This window comes from Podarcis tiliguerta (assembly GCF_965153285.1).
Source record: "Podarcis tiliguerta genome assembly, chromosome: Z".
NCBI classification, from domain to species: domain Eukaryota; kingdom Metazoa; phylum Chordata; class Lepidosauria; order Squamata; family Lacertidae; genus Podarcis; species Podarcis tiliguerta.
The window spans coordinates 48,953,427-48,974,296 of record NC_139553.1 but is presented as its reverse complement, the minus strand read 5'-3'; the positions used below and the strand labels follow the sequence as shown (position 1 = coordinate 48,974,296).

The window sequence follows — 20,870 nt, the reverse complement described above, 5'->3', positions numbered from 1 at the left end:
GGTGCCGGAGCCGCTGTGCTGCATCACTCGCAGGGGCCCTTCAGCTGTAGGCTGACCCACAGGAACACAGGGGCTCGGGCCCCAGCCCTGTGCTGCTTTTGCGGGCAGTGCTGGGCCAGCCAAGCACACTGCATCTCACTCAGTGTCCCTATGGGACACAGTTCTGGCAGCATGCCCTGACCTGGCTCACCCTGCCCTATGGGTGGCTCCCCCCCCCCCCCCACGTGGGTGGCACACATGCCCTGGGCAAGCACCTTCCCTAGGTTCCTGAGCGGTTTGCCATGCTGCTGCTGTGGAGGCCCTAGTTTCCCCATGGAATGGTGAGTCTCATGGGGCCACTGACAAGATCGCTTCTGAGTGCCGCCCCCTCCAGTGCTGTGGGTCTGTTTTGTTCCTCCATGTGCTGAGGAGCTGTGGTTCTCAGACCACAGCCCTGTTGGAGCGTAAGTGAGGAAATGAGATTCAAGATCATAATCAGGTCTATCATGGTAGTGAGGGCAGCAAAGAGATTCCATGTTTCTGCCTCCATTGCATCTTTGAGGAACCGTCCAGCGGAGTTCTGTGTAGTCCAGAAGTTGGTTACTCTTGTAAGAACTCTGCTTAAGGGTCATTTCCCTGCCATTGTCATTCTTGCATCATTTCTCACCCCTCCTAGTGCAAGAGCACTATGGGATGCGGAGGAGAGGCTCCCTGCTGTGCCTTTGTTCAGGAGCTGCTCTGTGGGTGTAATGGGATGCTAAATGGCTTCTGCAGCTTCCGCTGCTGATCTATCCATGATTAGGCTTGCAAGCCAACAGCTGACATTCAAGGTTACAAATGCAGGCTTTTAAAGTAATTTACATTTTCCACCATTTTTGCCCTCTCTTATGAGTCTTCTCCATCACGCACACACACAGCAACCCCCCCACCCCCCCAAACACTCCACACACCCTGCCCACCCTCAAGTTCCTCGCTGGTAGTTGTTTTTTATCCTTTAAAGACAATTTCACTTGGCAGAGCTGGTTGAGGAAAGCAGCCTCTATAGTAGGAAAAGAGCAGAGATTTTAAAAATGCCTTCAGCCATCAACCATGGCTTGAGGACTTGACAGGATTTGGTTTGCTGGCAGATGTTTTGGACTGCAGTTCCCATCAGCAGCCTGCCATGCTGCTTACAGATGATGAGAGTTGTAGTCCAAAACACCTGGACTTAGGAAAAGCTGGTTTCCTGTCTAACCAGATTCCCTCTGAAGTTGGTAGCATCTTGTAGCTGCCCATCCATTCCATTTTTTGTGTCCCCCCCCCCCGCACCTGTCATTCCTCCATTGACTTAGATTGTAACCTCCCCGGAGAGGGGCCTGACTACTTGCTCATTTGAATGGTTATGATCATACACATTCAAGGTGTTGAATAAGGCACAGGTTGTCAGGTGTGGGGCAGGTGAGTGTGGCAAAATGGTGTGGTGGGTCAAATTAGGCACTCTTGTGGGCCTGCGTTCACCCAGAGGGTCAGAGGTTCCCCATGGCTGCCTTAGAGCAATGTGGTTGATTGAGGTTTTCAACCTGAGACCTTCAATCTAGCAGTACAGATTTATATTACAATGAAAGGATACTAAATAGGTTCAAGGTGTTGTTGATGGTGCCTATGTAGCTTGTACCAGGCTACTCAAATCAGCCCCTGTACTCTGCAGGTGAGGGCTTCCTGCAGATACTATATTATCAGGAGGTTCATACTGTGGAATACTGGTAGGAATCGGGCCTCTGATGCTGTGGCTCCTGCCCCTTTGGAGTTCCCTCCCCCTGAGTATTGGACAGGTCCTGTCTCCATTCTGTTTTCAGGGTCTGCTGAAGACCTTCCTCCTTCAACAAGTCTTTTAAGCTGAGATCTTCCCTGGGCTGCATCTGCACTGGAATTGCTCTTAAGATCTTCATCACTTACTGTTTGCTGCCCTGGGAGGAAGAGCTTGACATAAATAAATTGGATGTGTAGATCTGCTCTTCACTAGTAGTCCCAGGGCAGGTTATGGCAATTGCAGAAGAAAGAGAATGCTAGCATCTACAGCATAGAATGGTCTTCAGCAGACAAACCAGGAAATTACTGCTGAGACTGTCTCACCGCCACTGTAACAGATGGGGCTATATTGAAGATATGAGGGGTGAGCCAGAGGCTGGTGTGTGGCTGCCTCATTACAGAGTTCCCTCCAAGTGGCCAAAGCGAGTGAAAGGAAATTCTCTCACACCCTCTTACTGTGCCTTCCATCCTGTTTTATCCCTAATGCTTTCAATCAATTTTTAAATTGACATTCATGGAGGCAAGGAGGATAACTAACTGTTTATGCCTGGTTATGTTTCTGTTAGAGCTATTTCACACTCCGATGTCGAAAAGGAGAAGAGAAGGGTAGCAGGGCCGTTCCATTGGCTCTGTTGAGACAGCAGTTGCACCTTTCAACTCCCCCGTGGTGGATATCACCAATTGAGGTGCTGACAACGAAAAAAGTAAACATGGAAGGGGAAAGAGTAACTTATGAGGATATCACCAGGAAAACAGATCAGGGGATAAAGCTCAAACCATATGAACAAATTGGAAAGATGCTAACAGGGTGGCTGCAATATCACCAGATTAGTGACTTATTAAATGAAGATAAAAAGAGAAATGGGTTAGAAAATAAAAAAATCAAAATTCCAAATCGAGCTAATAGAGTGTAAAGGTAAAACCTTATCTAGAATATATAGTTTATTGCTTGAATGGTATACAAAAGATGAAGAAATAAAGGAATCAATGATAAAATGGGCGACCGATATTGGGCATAACATTGAATTGGAAGCGTGGAAAAGACTATGGAAGGAGGGTTTGAGATTTACAGGATGTATGGCTTTAAAGGAAAACGTTTTAAAAATGATGTATAGATGGCACTTGACACCAGTAAAGTTAGCTAAAATGTATAGAAAAAGAGAAAGAAAATATTGGAAATGTAAAAAAGTATATGGGGATTATTTTCATATGTGGTGTACCTGTGACAAGGTTAAAAAAATTTGGGAATCAATTTATAATGAACTCAAAAAAATATTTAGGTATACTTTCCCCAAAAGACCGGAAGCGTGTCTGTTAGATTTAATAGGAACGGAAATCAAAATGGGAGACCAAAATCTGTTTATGTATGCTACGGCTGCCGCAAGAACCCTCCTGACCCAAAGATGGAAATCACAAGACATACCAACCATCCAGGAGTGGCAGGTGAAGTTGACAGAAGACGCAGAACTTGCCAAATTGTCAGGGGGGATCCGGGACCAGGAAGATCAAAGATACCAAAATAATTGGAGTAAATTTATTGAATATTTAAAGGAGAATTGTAAAGAGGTCAAGACACTAGCAGGATTGACATAATACCTTCAATGTATAACAGTATTATTGTGAGAATGATGTGCGCGAAAAAATACCAGTTGTAGGGAGGGAGGGGAGTCGCAACTCGGCAGAGTCAAAGAAAATGTATGGCATTAATATGGTTGTTGGAAAAGAATTTGTAAGGAAAACAATAAAAATTTACTTGGGAAAAAGAAAGAAAGAAAAATGTTGCCAGTCCTTTGCAAACTCTAGATCTGTCTGCCAATTGCGTAAAAATCTCCTTCTTCAGGCTGCAACTTGTGCATTGTTTAGTGGGTCATTCCTAGGACATCCTTGATGTGAGCTGCACTGACTCTGCTCCCAAGGGAACTACTAGGTTAAAACCTGGCGGGACTTCCGGGTTGGCGCTTCTGGCAATGGCGGATTTCCTCCGTCTCGGAGGAATCCGCTCTTTGGAAATTATGGTCTGACCGCCACGGCGAGGCGGAGACCTGCTAAAAACCACGGGCGGAAGAAGCCCGTGGACTTGGGATTCAGCAGGTACCTTTTGCGCCTCCCCTACTCGCAGGGAGACCCGGTTTCGGGTCTCCGGAGCGACGTGGGGTGAGCGGCGCGGTACATCGAATCAACTGCTACTTTCAAGGAGTGAAGCCGCATAGCTGTTGCCAGAAAACGCCGATTTTTCCTGTGGACATTTGGACTTTAAGTAAATATTCGTAAGTAAATAGAAAATTGGACTACTAAACATTTTAATTTGGCATTTGAACGTGAAGGTCTAAACAGGAAGTCCCCCTTCTGTTTTGTAAAAAGATCAAAGCAAAGCCATTGTAAGCTAAAGCCTGGGGGGAAGTATTTTGCAAAGTATTAAATTTTCACCATTTAAGTTATTGAACACCCCCTCGGAAGCAGGGGAAGAGGGATAACTTTTTTGTGGACGATTTAAACCTGCAGGAGAGTGAGGAAGACGACTTAATTCACCACTGTCTCGAGCCTGGGATCGGGCTGTCAAAAAGTTTTACGATTTGAAAAAAATAACAATGGGGAATGGAACACATCTTGATGGACGGTTGATAGAGATATATATTTTTTCGCATTGGTTTTGTGGTATTTAAAAAGAAGAAGAGTTGAATTGTAATTTTGTTACTGGATTCTGACTTGAAATAACAAAAAATAGAAACTGCTGCCGATAGAGGGGGCTTCAGAAACTGTTGCAACTGTTACATTTGAGAGGTGGAAATTTCCACCAAAAAACAGAGGCTGAGAAACAAGCGGCCTTGAAGAGTCTTAAGATAAGAATGGAAAAACAAGAAGCTTTAGGGAACATGTTTGACAAAATAAATGCTCTGTTGGAGCATTTGCATGAAACGACAGACTTGATGATAAAGAAAGTGGACACTTGTGAACAAAGTGTTTCTGACTTGGAACAGCATGTATTTGTCTTGGAACAAAAAGTGAGTAATTCAACAGGAACTGCTCGGGATGTGGAACCAACTTTGAAATGGCAAGCATTGGAGAAGAAGATGGAACAAACTGTCTCGGCTCTGCAAGAAGAAACTCAAGTGGAGGCCCTGGCCCCAGCGAACCAAATTGATGGATACAAATTGAAGTTTGAGGTGATGGACTTCGAGAGCCAGAATTGGAGAGACAGTGCCCCGCTTGGACTGAATAAGGCAAGATGGGTGGACTTTCTGTTGGAGGGAGGCACTGCGGGAAAGCTCGGAAAAGTGGAGCTCCGTAATTGGATTACAATTTTGAATATGGAGTATGGGCAAACATGTTGAAATGGGATAAAGGAGCTGCTGAGAAGAAAGCCCTTTGGGACTTAATTTTAGGTACTGGAAAAAATCTGCAGACAGAACAGGGAGAAGGGTTAAGAGCCTTGGACATAAGAGCACCAGGTTGATGAATTTTATGGAACTGGCAGAAAAGACTGATAAAATTGGCAGAAAAGACTGATAAAATCCGAAACCAGGGAGAAGAGATGGTGGGAAAAGATGGGGAATTTTTAAAACAGTATTTAGTATAATATTGTATAATTAAGGAATGTTGGGAGATGGTGGAATGAATTTATATGACTTTAGTGGAAACATGATAAGGATTTGAGATTTCAGGATTTAAGGGTATAAGATTTAAGGTTTTTTCTTTTTTCTTTTTATTAGATTGGAGTATAGATAATTTTTTAGATATTGATGGGAGGATAATTTTTAAATGGATTAAGATAAATAAGTGAGTAAGCAGTGAAAGATGGAAAGAATTTGCTGACTTAATTATTAACTGGAATACAAAAAGGGAGGTGGGAGGAGGTTGAGGAAACAAGTTATTGAAGGATGGAATTGTGAAAAATGGAAGGGTTTCTTTTTAAAATGTTTTTGTTTTTTCTCCTGTTGGTGGGGTGGAGGTGTGGTTTTTATGTACTTTTTAATTTTTCTTTATTTTTCTTTCTTTATTTTTACTGTATTTTGTCTTTTTCAATTTTTTCTGAATTTGTTAAAATTGGAATACATATCATTTAAAAAAACCACAAACCTGGCTAATTACTTTGTTAGCAGGTCTGCAGAGAATGAAGCCAAAAGTAACCCTCCTTAGCACAATGAAGCTCTCTTGTCTCTCTTTGCAGTGTGTGTGTGTTTCTCTCTCTCTGTGTAGTCAAGACATAGCATTACATACTTTCTGGTCAAAAGATTCTAGAGAATGGGTATCATTCATTTATATATTCTTTTCTTTTCCCACATCCCCATGAGTGAAATGGCTCCAAAGTTCCCCGCAAATAAATCGAAGTGAAATAAAAATGAGTTATAGCAATAAAAGCAGGATTTGCAGTAATCCACGGCAGCAGAATCACATGCAGGCTGCTGACCGGATTTCAGAATGATGTGTATTGATTGAAGCCAAATGAATTAACTCCCCGCTTCTTAAGGGCTCCATTATTCATCTCTTAATTTCTTTTCTACTACCCATTAATAAACTTGCTGGGCCCAAAGCCCTGCAACGAGAGTGGGCTGTCGGGAATGCTTCGCCCTGCCCTAGACCAAGGAGTCCCTTGGTAACTTGAGCTCCATCTGCATTATGCATTTGAAGCTGTATCATGCCACTTTAGAACAACCACAGTTTTCCTCAAAGAGTCCTGGGAAGTGTAGTTCATTAAGGCGCTGAGAGTTCTCTGGAGGCCCCATTCCCATCACTGAGCTACAATTCCCAGAGCAGTTTAACAACCCAGCCTCTCTTTCCAGGAAACTCTGTAAATTGATGCTCGAGGTGGGGTAGGGGGCAGGAATAGGGGCCTCCTGACAATTCTCAGCACCCACAACAAACCACAGTGCCCTGAATTCATTGGGGGAAGCCACAACTGTTTAAAGTGGTATGATACTGATATAAATGTATTTTGTGCAGATGGGGCCTTGTTATGACTGCTTTTGACTCTGTTAACATAGGAAGAATATTTGGGCAGATGCTTGTACTTGGAACTCTATGGCTGAATGGTGCCACCAAGTGAGGTGGTTTACCTGCCTGCCCTGTTGGTTGCACCAGCCCTTGCCAGCCTTGTCTCCTCCATGTCTTCTTCAGCTACAGCTCCCAACAGCCCTGCTGGTGGGAGTTGTAGTCCAACAACTTCTGGAAGCTGCCAGGTTGGTGACGGCTGGGTGGTTGACCGTTGCCTTCCAGAATCTTTCCTGATCCTTCTAACTGGATCCAGGGCCTTCTGCCTGCAGAACTGTGGGAACGTTTATATAATTTAGCAGAGTTTAAACGATCCCCTGTTTGAGTTTATGCAGCGACAAGCAGGCTGCTAACTCGTTTGAGTCCTATCAATAATTATACCTCCCTGGTTGATAATCCCTTTCTGTCCCTCTTAAAGAAACTACTTTACTATCAGATTCATTCAGGTTTACAGAGTTCTTCCTGAAGGCAGGCTTAGGTTACATAACAGATAAACTATATACTAGATAGCAGTGAGTCATGAGAGGACTGCATCCGAGTAGTTACCAGTTACCACTCCTTGCAGCAGCCGACCAGCTGACAAAACTGCCTGCACACAGAGGCAGGCAGTCCTCTCAGAATGTTGGACTTGACTGACAGCTTTATATTCCACACGAACATGGGGTATACCAGCTGAGTCATGGGTCTTCCCCATAACAAGATGGCAGTTGCTTGGTTTGCAGCTTACTTAAAGGGGTCCCATGTGCCATGATGTTCAGCAGTCATTTATGCTGTCTTTCTATCCTAAATCAATTTTCACCCCTAGTTCCCTGTCCCTCCCAACATCAGTTGTGGAAATGAGGCTTTTAGGCACTCACCTAGAGAGGAGTGCATCAGTGCTGGTGACATTAATTCGTGGAAGGATTCACTTTTACTGGGCTGTTTTGCCATCCTGTTTATTTACTCCTTGGCTGCATATTCCAGATATATTGACCCATGTTTGCCGGTAGATAAGTTTTAATCTTACTTTTGGTGGTAGCAATTAATCTTCTGTCCCCGCCCCCCATCTCCTGCTTGAATAGGAACGCACTTCTCGTGAACAACTTAGTCTGCTTCAAGAAGTGTGGCCTTTCTGCTAATTTTATTGGCGTGAGAATTGGAAAGAGATCCTTGCCGCACAAGATGGCCACCATCTTGGATGGCTTTAAAGGAGAATTGCACAAATTCATGGAGGAAGAGAAAGCTACCAGTGGCTACCAACCCTGACTGCTGTGTCCTGCCTCCACTGCCAAGAGACAGCACTCCAGCTGAAGGGAGAGAGTGCTGGAAGTGTTGGGATGCAATTCATCTTGCACTGCATGGGAAAGTAGATAGGAGAGAGGAGCCTCCAGATTTCCCAGACTATCATTTCTTTCCTAACCTGTGCTGACCTTCACTCGGGTGCTAGATTGACTCTAGGGTTGCTGACCTCATTTCCTGCTTCTTGCTTTTTCATCCTGGCAGAGGAGACAAATATTATGCCTCTCCTGTTGAGGGGCAAGAGCAGGGGTAGGCAACCTAAGGCCCAGAGGTTGGATGCGGCCCAATCGCCTTCTCAGTCTGGCCTGCGGATGGTCTGGGAATCAGAGTGTTTTGACATGAGTAGAATGTGACCTTTTATTTAAAATGCATCTCTGGGTCATTTGTGGGGCATAGGAATTCATTCATCCCCCCGCCAAAAAAAATAGTCCGGCCCACCACATGGTCTGAGGGATGGTGGACCGGCCCATGGCTGAAAAAGGTTGCAAGAGCAAGCATGGCTCAAGGCACCTCCACCTTAGTTAAGTAGAGCTAGTGATCTTTCCTATTAAGTACCATACGTACTTCCCGCGATAAACATAGCCTTTTTAATTTTATTTTCCTGAAGTCAGAGTTTCAGTGTGATTATATCCAGGGTAGCTCCTCCAACAGAGATTCAGTATTAAGTTCAACATCTCCTGAACATTTTTACTCCAGGTGCTAACAGAGTGCTGCTGCAGTCCTTCTTGACAGTTTTCCCCAGGCATCTGGTTGGTCACTGAGCACAGCATGCTGGACTGGATGGGCCCCCTTTGGCCTAATTCAGCAGCTTTGCTCTTCGTTCTTTTGAAAGTGTTTGTGGTGTGACGCCCTCCCAAATCCACTTAGGTTGTGGCTGTGTGGATCTTGCACATCCCTGCATGGTAGCACTTTCAGAAGCAGGGTACCTCTGGGTGCTGGAGGCTGGGAATCACATACGCAAAGAGTGCTGCAGTTGAGCTCAGGTCTTGCTTGCAGGTTTCCCATGGGTACCTGCTTGGCTACTGTGGTACCTCGGGTTACAGATGCTTCAGATTACAGACTCTGCTAACCTGGAAGTAGTACCACGGGTTAAGAACTTTGCTTCAAGATGAGAACAGAAACCATGCAGTGACAGCGGGAGGCCCCATTAGCTAAAGTGGTACCTCAGGTTAAGAACAGTTTCGGGTTAAGAACGGACCTCCAGAACGAATTAAGTTCGGAACCCAAGGTACCACTGTATTATGAGAAGAGGATGCTGGACTCAGTGGGACATTGGCCTGATCCTGCCTCTTCCTATGTTCTTTCCCAGCCTCTGGCTGCTTGTCCCCCAGGGGAGCAATGGTAAGAAGGTTTTTGATAGATAAAGTTTTTTTATTTTATTTTCAACCATAATCCAATTAAATATTATTACAGAGATAATTTAATCTGAAATGTGGATTAGGAAGTACAAAGGATGCTCATCAGATTTTCTTTCTTCATGGAGGAATTAAGTTATTTTCAAATTCAAATCCTGCATCATTGAATTGTTCTTTTTATAAAGATGTGGATCAGATTTTTGTTTTGTTATGTTGCTAAACAAAAGATTCTTCGCTTGCTGTATATCTTGTTCTTTCTGAACGTGGCAGCAAGTGCATTTCAGCTTCTAAATGGATAGATTAGATCAGGCGCCCTTTGCTGGAGAATATCCTTTGTAAATACGCATGACATCGACCCAGCTGCCATTTTCTCCTGAACATTCCAGCTAGTTCTCCTCTCCGAATTATCGTACTTTGTCAGAACTGGCAGAGTTCTGGATCAGTGGATGTCTTGGCTCAAGCTTCACCAGATGCTTCGCGCCACACCTCCCAGCAGCCCCAGCTTCTTGGAAATGTAAGAAATTGCTGTGGAAAAATGGGGTGATTAGAACCACCTTGCCCAGCCAAAATACCCCCCCCCAAAAAAAAACCACTGCTGCCCCAATTCAGGCAACACCTCCCTCCAAAACAGGCAAAACACTCCTCCAGTCCACAGTAACAAACCACCAAAGATTAAGCAAAATGCATATTCAACCCCAACCACTCACTCTAGTTTTCCTTTCCTGTGAAGATAGTCTCAGCCTCATGGGAAAGAATTCAAAAGACTGGCATTTTTTATTTTAAAGAAAAATCAGGAGGGGCAGGGACCTTTGGATAACAACATATATGGGACCCAAGGACCACAGAGAGAGAAAGAACAATAATTATTGGGGTTTTCATAGGTGCGTTTAGGTTTTTCTGTATGCAGAAGATTAATCTCTTTACCTCTTTAGTTCTGAGCAATGCCAGTTCTTCTGTGAAATGGGTATTTTGTGGCTCCCAGAACAGTTTTTCTTGGGTATCGGGCTATGGCTGTTGGTTCCCAATGATCCCCTGAAATAATGCATCCATCCTGACTGTTTCTTTCCCCACTCCCAAGAAACAGGAGGTTCTTCTTACCAGTAAGTTTAAAAACCATGCAGGCACCTACTTGATGTCCTGAGCACCTGAAGTTGGCTCCTGCAGTACATTTTAAATGCAGCCAAGACTGGAGGTCAATGTTTGTCCTGATCTTCTGACCGTTTGTCTTGTCTAATGTACTTACTTGTTCGTAGATAGGTGTGGGTAGCAAAAGAGTTCCTGGAATGCTTCCAGGAAGGGATTTTTATTGGATTGTAAATCTAAACTAGTTGAGCGTCTTACAAGGTTGCTTCATGTGTTCCCAAATTGTGATTACCTTCTACCAGCTGATAATTAAACGGCCAGTTTTCGTTGGTATGCCATGCTGGAACACTTATATAAATATGTACAATTGCTACTAAGTTGCTAATAGGGAGGAAAGGAAGGAGAGAGGTCTAATTAAGGAGATAGGATATCATCATCAGTTTCCTCCCTCTCCTCTCCGCTCTGCTTTTCACAAGCAGTAATTTGAAAAAGGCCCTATTAAAGTCATTGGTGGACAAGTTAATGCTCCGTTTCCTAGAATATTGCTCTTCACTCTGAGGATGATAGACCATCATAAGGGGGGCGCACAGGCACTAATTGCAGAAAACCCACAGTCAAAAACGCCTCTGCTTTCCAGAGTTTGATAGCTCTGGACTCCCCTCCCCCGCCCTTTTGTAAATCTTTTGCTTTCTCAGAGGGAAGCTGTTAAACTTCTTGTGCTTCTTTTGTGCATTGTAGTGATTCACAACAGTTCCTCCCTGTCCCCAAGTTTGGAAGAAGATGTCTGTGGTTTGTCACTGCTGGTGCTTAAATGATATCCCCCCCGTAGTCTGTTTTAATTTATTTATTTCCAGCGCAGGCAATGTTGTGCCTTCCAGATGGTGTACCAGCATTGTGATCACTTTGGGTGGCCTTTTCTGAACTTTCCATGAATTCTACAATAGCCATTCTTTGCTTTTGAGATGTGAAGTGTGCTGTGATCTTTGTAACTCAGACAAAGACAAAGAGCGGTGGCTCTCTCGCCCTCCTGGTTTTGTTGAACTCCCGCAGGCATGGAAAATGGTTAGGGATGATTCGTTGTTGATTTTACTTGCCACATTTATATCTTGCATTTCCTCCAGGGAGCTCAAGGTGGCATGTGTTGTTCTCTTCCTCCTCATTTCATTCTTCACAACATCCCTGTTAGGCTGAGAGACACTGAGTGGACCAAGGTCACCCAGGGAGCTTGATGGCTGAGCATATATTCGAACCCTAGTCTACCAGGCCAGTACTCTGATTACTACATTGCACTGTAGTCCAACAACTGGACAACACAAGCCGTAAACACTGGATGCATTCAGGTAAATCAAGGGTAGCTTAATTTAGCAATGAGCAGAAGGCAGATGGAGATTTATTTCTAGCTCTCTGTGCAATTTAGAATAGTTCAGCTGGAGTTACACTCCTCTGGATGCACTCTGGTTTGTCAGTGTCATTCTTAAAATGTGACACCCAGAATTCAGTGCTCCAGATGTGTTCCAGATGTGGTCTGACCAGCACAGCATACAGTAGAAGCACAGCTCCTTGCAATCTTGACACTGTGCTTCTGTTAATACAGCCTAAGATGTAAGGGGCAATGCCAAGTTAAATTGCAGACCCAGGCATCCCAAGTGTGACTCATGGGATGTAATCAGCCTTCCTCCACCTGGTGTCCTCTAGGTCTTTTGAAGAACAATGCACACCAGCCCCAGGCAGCATGGCCAATGGTCAGAGATGATGTGAGTTATTGTCCAAAGCATATTGAGTGCGCTGGGGGCATGTGGGTGGAGGAGGCTGCCTCTTCCTACCCTGTAAGCCCCCATTTTGTGACTGGTGAGCGAGGTCCTTGCACAAAAGGTAGACTCTGCATGCTGGAAATCTGCTCATGTCTGGTTTAGGAACAGCTGTATGCATTGCTTTTAGCCAAAGGCCTTTCCCAAATGTACGATGTAGTCAATAAATAAATAAATAAATAAATAAATAAATAAATACAAACAAAGTGGTACGAAATATAAAATACAAGTTCTTAAAAATTAGGATCTTGCCATTTGCTCTCACCAATTTCAGACAGGAAACAAAATGATATTTATTAGCTGTTAACCCTTGCACAGTTAACAGCTCCTTTTGCTAAATCAGTATTTTCATTGAGGAATATCAGAAGCTGCCTCATAGTAGAACCCAAACTCCTTTTCCATCTAGACTCCTTTTCCATAGTTGTAATCCAGTAAAAGTCACAGCTCTGATGTGCGTCAGAATTGCATCTGGCTCCATTTCTGCTATGCATAGTTGTTGGCACATTTGACATCACTGGCTGACTTGAGTGTCCGTAATCCTGCCGCTTGTGCACAGACACCCACCCACCCCAGCCTTCTTCTCCCCCCCCCCCACTTCAATGCTGACACCTTTCTGTGATTTTTACTTGCTGCTGAAGACAGCTTCCTAATTTGTTGTTTCTGTTCTGCACTTAACCTTTCTAATTCTCTTGCTGCAGCCTCATGTCATGTCTGCTGATATGCAAATGCTTAGAGTCTGCTAATAAGCAATTGAATATGATTTGCATTAGGAGGGTGGGCACAGCACAGCAGGTCTGCTGAACCTCAGCCACCCCCACCCCCTTCAAGCGTTGCTAATTACTTGCTAGAATGTAAATTGCTCACAGGGAAAGCAAAGAGAATCCTGTTGCCTTTATACAGGCAGATTTGCAAGGCCTGAAGAATGAATGGACTCCCGTCTCCTCAAGCAGCTCATACCTGAGACTGCCTCTTTGTGTGTGTGTGTGTGTGCACGCGCACGAACATTAACACACACACACACGTGTCTGCATGCACCATTGGTTTGAGGAAGGGTCCAGTAGGGTCCAATGTTACAGAGGTCTGGCTGGGCAGAAACATTGCAGAATCTGAGCCAGCGGAAAAATGTAGGCTGTAGCTCAGTGGAAGAGCAGCTCCTTTTTAAGTGAAAGGTCCCAGGTGCCACGATTCCTATGGAACTGACTTGGAGGGGAGGGTCAGATCAGGACAAGGGGTGAGAGGAGCCCAAAGAGATGGAGGCTGGCAGCCCAGGGGTCCAAGTTGGCTGGGGAGCAGTGGCGTAGCGTGGGGGGTGCAGGGGGGGGCGGCTGCACCGGGCACAACATCTGGGGGGGGCACTCGCACTTGCAGCTCTCTGCCCCTACCTGGCTCATGGGTTAGGGGGCGCAAATTACTTGCCTTGCCCCGGGTGCTGACAGCCCACGCTACGCCACTGCTGGGGAGGACATGATGGGTGGCGAGTCAGATCCCAGGGAGAGACCTAGTGGGCGGTGACTGAGCCAGCCCATGCAAGCCTCTCCAGAAGACCCCGTTCTGCTGCCTGTGCCATTAGATCCTTCCTCCCTGCCCACTTCAGCTGAGACACCTCTGCCTAAAGAGGAGGTGTCAGGAGTAAAGTCTGGCTCCCTGGAAGGAAGTGCTGGCTTTCCTCCCATCACCTGGGGCACAGGCAGTCTGGTGCAAACAGTGGTGCAGCCCCAACCCACCAGAAGGAGCTCCATTTTGCTTGCCCAGCCCAAAGAGGCACCTTGAGTGCAATGTCTTTGCTTGCTTAGCTATGTATTATACCTGCTGCGCCTTTGACTCCTGGATTCCCCAAGTACCATACCAATTTGAGCATGCTTGGTGGGGGCGCAGGAGAGGGCTGCTCCCAGACTTTGGAACTGCCTTCCTGGAGAAGCCAGGCTGGCTCCTGTCCTTCAGCCAGTTTTGACTGTGGTCTCTCTGGAGGCAGAGTCCGGGGTACCTCCCCCTGCTGCCATCACACTCTTCAACTGTGGTTTGACACTGCCTCAGGAAGAGTTACGGTAACCCTTTCCTGGCTGGCGCACTCTCTGCTGACCAGAAGAACTTTATGGTAAGTCCAACTTGCTAATCAAGATCAGTAGCTGCAAACTCTGGCAGTTCCATTGCCCCTCAGCTTGCAGGGAGCAGCAGTCCTCTGAATGCCAGTTGCTGGGGTTCAAAAGGGGAAAGAGTGTCACTGCTGCCTTCAGTTCCTGCTTGCGGGCTTGTCCACAATGAGAGCAGGATCCTGGGCTAGGTGGCCTTTTGGCCTGATCCAGTGGGCTCCCCCCCCCCCATTTTTTAAAGTACAGTGGTACCTCGGGTTAAGTACTTACCGTATTTTTTGCTCTATAAGACTCACTTTTTCCCTCCTAAAAAGTAAGGGGAAATGTGTGTTCATCTTATGGAGCGAATTCAGGCTGCGCAGCTATCCCAGAAGCCAGAACAGCAAGAGGGATTGCTGCTTTCACTGCGCAGCGGTCCCTCTTGGTGTTCTGGCTTCTGGGATTCAGAATATTTTTTTTTCTTGTTTTCCTCCTCCCCAAACTAGGTGCATCTTTGGCCTGGTGTGTCTTATAGAGCGAAAAATACGGTAATTCGTTCCGGAGGTCCATTCTTAACCTGAAACTGTTCTTAACCTGAAGCACCACTTTAGCTAATGGGGCCTCCTGCTGCCGCTGCGCTGCCAGAGCCCGATTTCTGTTCTCATCCTGAAGCAAAGTTCTTAACCCGAGGTACTATTTCTGGGTTAGTGGAGTCTGTAACCTGAAGCATCTGTAGCCTCAAGCGTATGTGACCCGAGGTACCACCGTACTGGAATTGAACCACTTAATAGATATTCTGCCGCCACCCCCCGCCTGCTCTGTGTGTCTCATTCTGTATTACTGCCACCCCACTTAACCTGACGTTGACATCTGTCGTGGTTGTGGCCATGATGTATATGTCAGTAGCATGTTTTTCAGGAGAGAGTGTTAACTGGTGTGACAAAGACTGTGTTATTCTAAGCATTTATGTTTTGATGCTTTTACACATTTTGACAATGAATTATTGAAAGCTCTTGCATTATTGAACTGTCTGCTGGGCACAGAGTGTGTTTCCTTCTCCTGTGGCATGTGAGGTCATGTCAGAAGGACTTAAATTTTAAAAGTTGCTTTTACATAACTTTGTCCGATTCACTGCCTTTGAAGTAGCAGCCAATTATTACAGAATCTTTTGGTTGTTTTATTTGTTTAATTTCTAATATGTATAAACTGTTCTTCCAAAGACAAGTAACAAGGCAATATGCAACATGAAAATACAAAACTGCAACAAAAACATTTGGGGGGAAAGAAACACTACAGTTCGTCAATCAAACGATCTGGTTTTCAGTGGCAGAGCCTACACTTTGGAACTCCCTGCCTATTGATATCAGACTGGTGCCTTCACTGTATGCTTTTCAGCACCTGCTAAAACTTTTTTGTTTAGGCAAGCTTGTTCAGACATGTAGAATGTTTATGTGTGTTTCAATCTGGTTTTTAGCTTACGGATGATTTTAATTATTCTTTGAATATTTTAAATAGGTGTTTTTACTGATAATTCATTGCTTCATTCTTTTGTAAACTGTTTTATGGTTTCTTTGGTTCTACTAATCAAGTGGTATATAAATTTTATGAAACAAATAAATAAATAGCTGGATTAAATACATCAATGTTCAAAAGGCCTGTCTGAACAGAACATTTTTCAAGAGATGCCTTACCTTTCCCGCCCCGACCTGGCCACAGTGATCCATGCGTTGGTCTCCTCCAGGCTTGACTACTGTAATTCGCTCTACGCGGGGCTGCCCTTGAAGCTGTCCCAGAAACTCCAGCGGGTGCAGAATGCTGCAGCGAGGCTCCTCATGGGGTCCCTGCCATGGGAGCATATTCACCCAGTGCTTTTCCAGCTGCACTGGCTCCCGGTGGAGTACAGGGTCAGATTTAAGGTGCTGCTTTTGACCTTTAAAGCCCTTCACGGCCTAGGACCCTCGTACCTACGGGACCGCCTCTCCCGGTATGCCCCATGGAGAGCCTCAAGGTCCATAAATAGCAACACCTTAGAGGTCCCAGGCCCTAAGGAAGACAGATTAGCCTCAACCAGAGCCAGAGCCTTTTCAACTCTGGCTCCGGTCTGGTGGAACACTCTGCCTCATTAGACCAGGGCCCTGCAGGATCTGATTTCTTTCCGCAGGGCCTGTAAGACAGAGTTGTTCCGCCTGGCTTTCAATTTGAACCTGGCCTGATCTTTTGTTCCCCTTCCTTCCCTCCCCCTCCCCTTTTTGTGAAGATTACCCGCTCTGGGATCCCACAGCTGGTTCTCCCCTGGTCTCCTTGCTGGCCCAAGTGGGACTAATTTAGCCAGCCAGTCCTGGTGATCATCTAATGTTTATTGGATGGATTTCCCCCTTCAAATCAAATTTATTTTTGATTTTATTGTTATTTACACTTTATACCGTATTTTATGCTTTTTTTTGTAGCAACAATTAAGTGTTTTAAATTTGTTGTTAACCACCCTGAGCCTGGTTTCCTGAACCGGGAAGGGTGGGGTATAAATAAAAATTTATTATATTATTATTTTAAAAAAGCAGCCTGACTTTTGCTGGACTCCTGTTGGCAATGAGTTCCACAGGGCAGAACCTGAGAAAGGTCAGTTGAACCTCAGGGGTGTCAGGAACCACCAGTGGTGCCAAATCATGAGATCTCAGTGTTTGAGGAGGAGCATAGAAAATTGAGGGTCTTTGCAACTGATGCAGCCCAATTAGGACAGTCGCTCTTAAAAAGGATATTGCAGAGCTCGAAATGGCTGAGAAATAATTGAGGGGAAACAGAGAAAAGGCAAGCAAGAGGGTACATGATGGGGTGCATAATATTATGCATGATTCTGAGGAAGTGGATGAAGGAAAGCTTTTCTCATGCATAATGCTAGAACTTGTGGACATACAATGAAGCTGACTGTTGGAAGATTCAGGAAAGAGAAAGGGCTCCTTCATGCAGCTTATAGTTAAACAATGGAACCTGCTCCCACAGTTACAAGAAAGGAGATTCCAACTAAACATACAGAAAACCTTTCTGATGTTCGAAGGTGGAACGGTCTCCCTCGGGAGGTGGTGGGCTCTCCTTCCATGGAGGTTTTTAAGCAGAGCTTGGACTCCCGTCTCTCATGGATGCTTCAGCTGAGCAATTCCTGCACTGCAGGGGGCTGCGCTAGATGGCTCTACAGCTCTACGATCCTATGGCTTACAGAAGCTAACTAGACTGGCAGCTGGCTCTTACTCCAGTACCGGCTGCAGGACAGTGTCCTCCAGCACACCTGAAGGCAGCCATCTCTGTCCTCCCTTGGGGGAGAATGCCCAGTTGGAACAGCCAGGAGGCTGCTGCCCCTGCCTCCAGCATCCGCCCAGCTCTGTTATTCTGCTGCCAGACTTCCGCTCTTCCAGCTGGCCTGTTTAAGTGATTTGGGCCACTAGTCCGGGCAAAGTCTTCCTTTTTCTGGTGTCTTTAAAACAGCATAGCATGAATGTTCTTACTTGTCCCGTAAGTCCCCCCAACCCAAGGTAGGAAGAAGGGGGGGGGAGCATGATACCTCCTGCTCCCACTCTTTATGACAAAATGTGTGTAATGATTACAGGCGTGCAACAATAAGAGGGCGATTTGAGGTGGGGGCAGCGAGAAGTTTATTCACTTTGTTCTTAATCAGTATTCGCTCGGGAGATGTGCCTTTGCAGAAAGCGATGCAATCCATTGAGAATCCTGGCAGATTTAAATCTGCAATAAAAGCCCTGGGGAAATTAAGAAGACAAAACATTAACCACAGACTAAACATTAACATATATTAGCATTTTTATTACACCTGAAGAAATGTTAAATGGAGCTGGCTACTACTATTAAAAAACTTTATGCTCTAAACCCCATCATTCCAATGTATGTTTTAAACATTTCCCTTTAAAAAAGAGAGGGGAATTTAATTAAACTGACTTCTATAGCAGTAAGCGCTTAATGGAGTTGAGGGTCACCTTATGGTAACTTTAAATGGAAGAAATGCACTTATTTGCACTGCAGAGTGTTCTGCTAACAGGTTGCTGCAGGAAGGGGGCGGCGGCGGGGGGAGCTGCTTATTGCAGAGCTGCAAAGGGCGGAGAAGTTGGGGACTGCAAAGATGAAGCAGTTGAGGGAAAGGCTAAACTTTATGATAAATATTTTTAAAGATGCAAACACAATAGTAGGGATTAACATTGATTAAATCTAAGCGGGAATAAATTTACAATTAGGGACAGGCGAATCTTCTGGTTTCAGTTTCCCTGTTTTTCAGTTTTCCATTCTTAAATCAAGTTCTTCACCATTCTGCAGCAATTTGCAATGCTAGAAAGAAAGAAAGAAAGAAAATACCACACAAGGGCCATAGTCATAGCTAGGCAGCGGCGGGGAGTAGCTGTTTTTTTGCCCCGGATGAACCCAGGCAGGACACTGAAATAGTCCTTGAGATATTTCTCAGCTGATAAAAGGTAAAGGGACCCCTGACCATTAGGTCCAGTCATGGCCGACTCTGGGGTTGCAGTGCTCATCTCGCTTTACTGGCCAAGGGAGCCGGCATACAGCTTCCGGGTCATGTGGCCAGCAGGACTAAGCCACTTCTGGCGAACCAGAGCAGCGCACAGAAACGCTGTTTACCTTCCTGCCGGAGCGGATACAAACAAGCTAATGGGAGAGTCAGTGGTCAGGCTCCTCTTCTTTGTTTGAAGGTCTTGCAAGATGATAGTCTCATTTTAACTGCAATTTGTATCTTATGTTCTTATTTTAAAAGATAGTGTGTTCTACATGCTCATTCTTGTATGCTTCGTTTTTGCAGTCTGTGACCATATAATAAATGATTGATTGTCTTGAAATATTTTCAGAGTTGTAATGTGAATTTCTCCCCATAAACACACTTTGGCGTATTTTTAACTAATGCACATTTTGTTCCCCCTAATATAGTGTATTTTTATATGTTGTTTTCACTGATATGATTCAATTGGTGGGGGAAATTGACCTTCTTTGCCAGAGCACAGTAGGGCTTACTTAGCAATTTCCTTGCCTGTGACTTGGCAGCAGGGTGGTGGTGGTGGTGGTGGTGAGATGGCATGCTGAGGAGAAGAATTACAGAGAAAGTTGGATAAAAGAAAGAAGGAGGGGAAGAAATGATTGCAGGGAAACTGAAAAAGCAAAAGCTGCTGTGGAGTGGAAGCTGTTTCATAGAGGATGGTTTCAGGTGCCAAGGAGCTTGTTGCTAGCCAGCTGAGATCTAACTAGTAATTAAAATAGAAATGTATTGACAGCAGAACAGCTGCCTGTGTAAACGGTGCTGCAGATAATACAGTGATGGCAAAGGAGTGTCTATGTGTGTGTTGCTGATTTAGTTACTGAACTGCACAGTGAGGCTGCTAATGGGGAGGGATGGTTTTCTTTTAATCACAGAGCATGCAGCTGGCTAAGGGCAGAGGAAAGGCATATAGGTAATTTGCTATATGGTGGGGCTGCTCAGGTACAGTTCTCCAGCAAACCAAGCTCAGACCATGCTTTGAGGTCTTGGCAAATCAAGTTCACATGCAGCAGCAAAAGATGCTTTGCTCCTACTTGCTGTTACAAACTTCTGATTACCGCACATGGAGAGTGTGGGGAAGGTAGCACTTGAGCCTAATGCTTGAAAAAAAATTGTATGTGTAACACTAAACTATGGCCCAGTGTTAGATTTGCAAAGAGAAGGGCTTGGTTTGGATGTATGCTTCTCAATTTATTAAGCCAAGGTTATGTGAGCCTTTCACCCTTGCTGCCTGTTCTCTCATTGGCTTGCTGCAGTTCAACACTTTCTGGGTGCAGTTGGCCATGGTTGCTCATTGCGTCCAAACCAGGAAACTAGGTTTGACAGGCTCTTACGCCATTGCTTGAAGTTTGCTTAAGCACCAGTTTCATCTGGAGGACATCTGAAAGCAGAGTGAGATGCTGACCCATCTTTGCTTCCTGTGGTGGCCAACCAGATTCCTCCAGGGAGTCCACAAGCAACACACTCCAGGTAGGACTTCTGCCTGGAAGACATACGAAAGACAATATTAGGAATATAGTCGACATCTTGGAAAAGTTGGAAGCTAAAATTTTTTTGTAAAGCAATGTTAATGTTTATTGATGCGGAGAAGGCCTTCGATAATCTGTCTTGGAGATTTATGATACAAAATCTAGAAAGTATTGGGGTTGGACAGGAGTTTTTAAATGGTATCAATGCAATCTACCATGAAAAAAAGCAAAAATTAACAATGTGGTCTCAGAAGAAATTAGAATTGAAAAGGGTACCAGGCAAGGGTGCCCACTTTCCCTTCTGCCTTTTATATTGGTCCTGAAGGTCTTGTTAAGCATGATAAGGAAGGATAAACAAGTTAAAGGTATTATAGTAGGCTCAAAACAATATAAATGATTGCTGATGATTTGGTGTTAACGCTTCAAGATCCAGCCTCCAGTACAGCAAAAGCATTGGAGCTGATACAGGAGTTCGGACAGGTGGCAGGATTTAAGTTAAATAAGAG

The 20,870-nt window shown here is 45.0% G+C and overlaps 1 protein-coding gene across 5 annotated transcripts in view; it reads left to right on the top strand.

Annotated features, from left to right (window-relative positions):
• GPC3 (glypican 3) overlaps positions 1-20,870 on the top strand; it is a 252,285-nt gene that overhangs the window by 129,410 nt on the left and 102,005 nt on the right. The gene's annotated exons all lie outside the window — the stretch shown is intronic.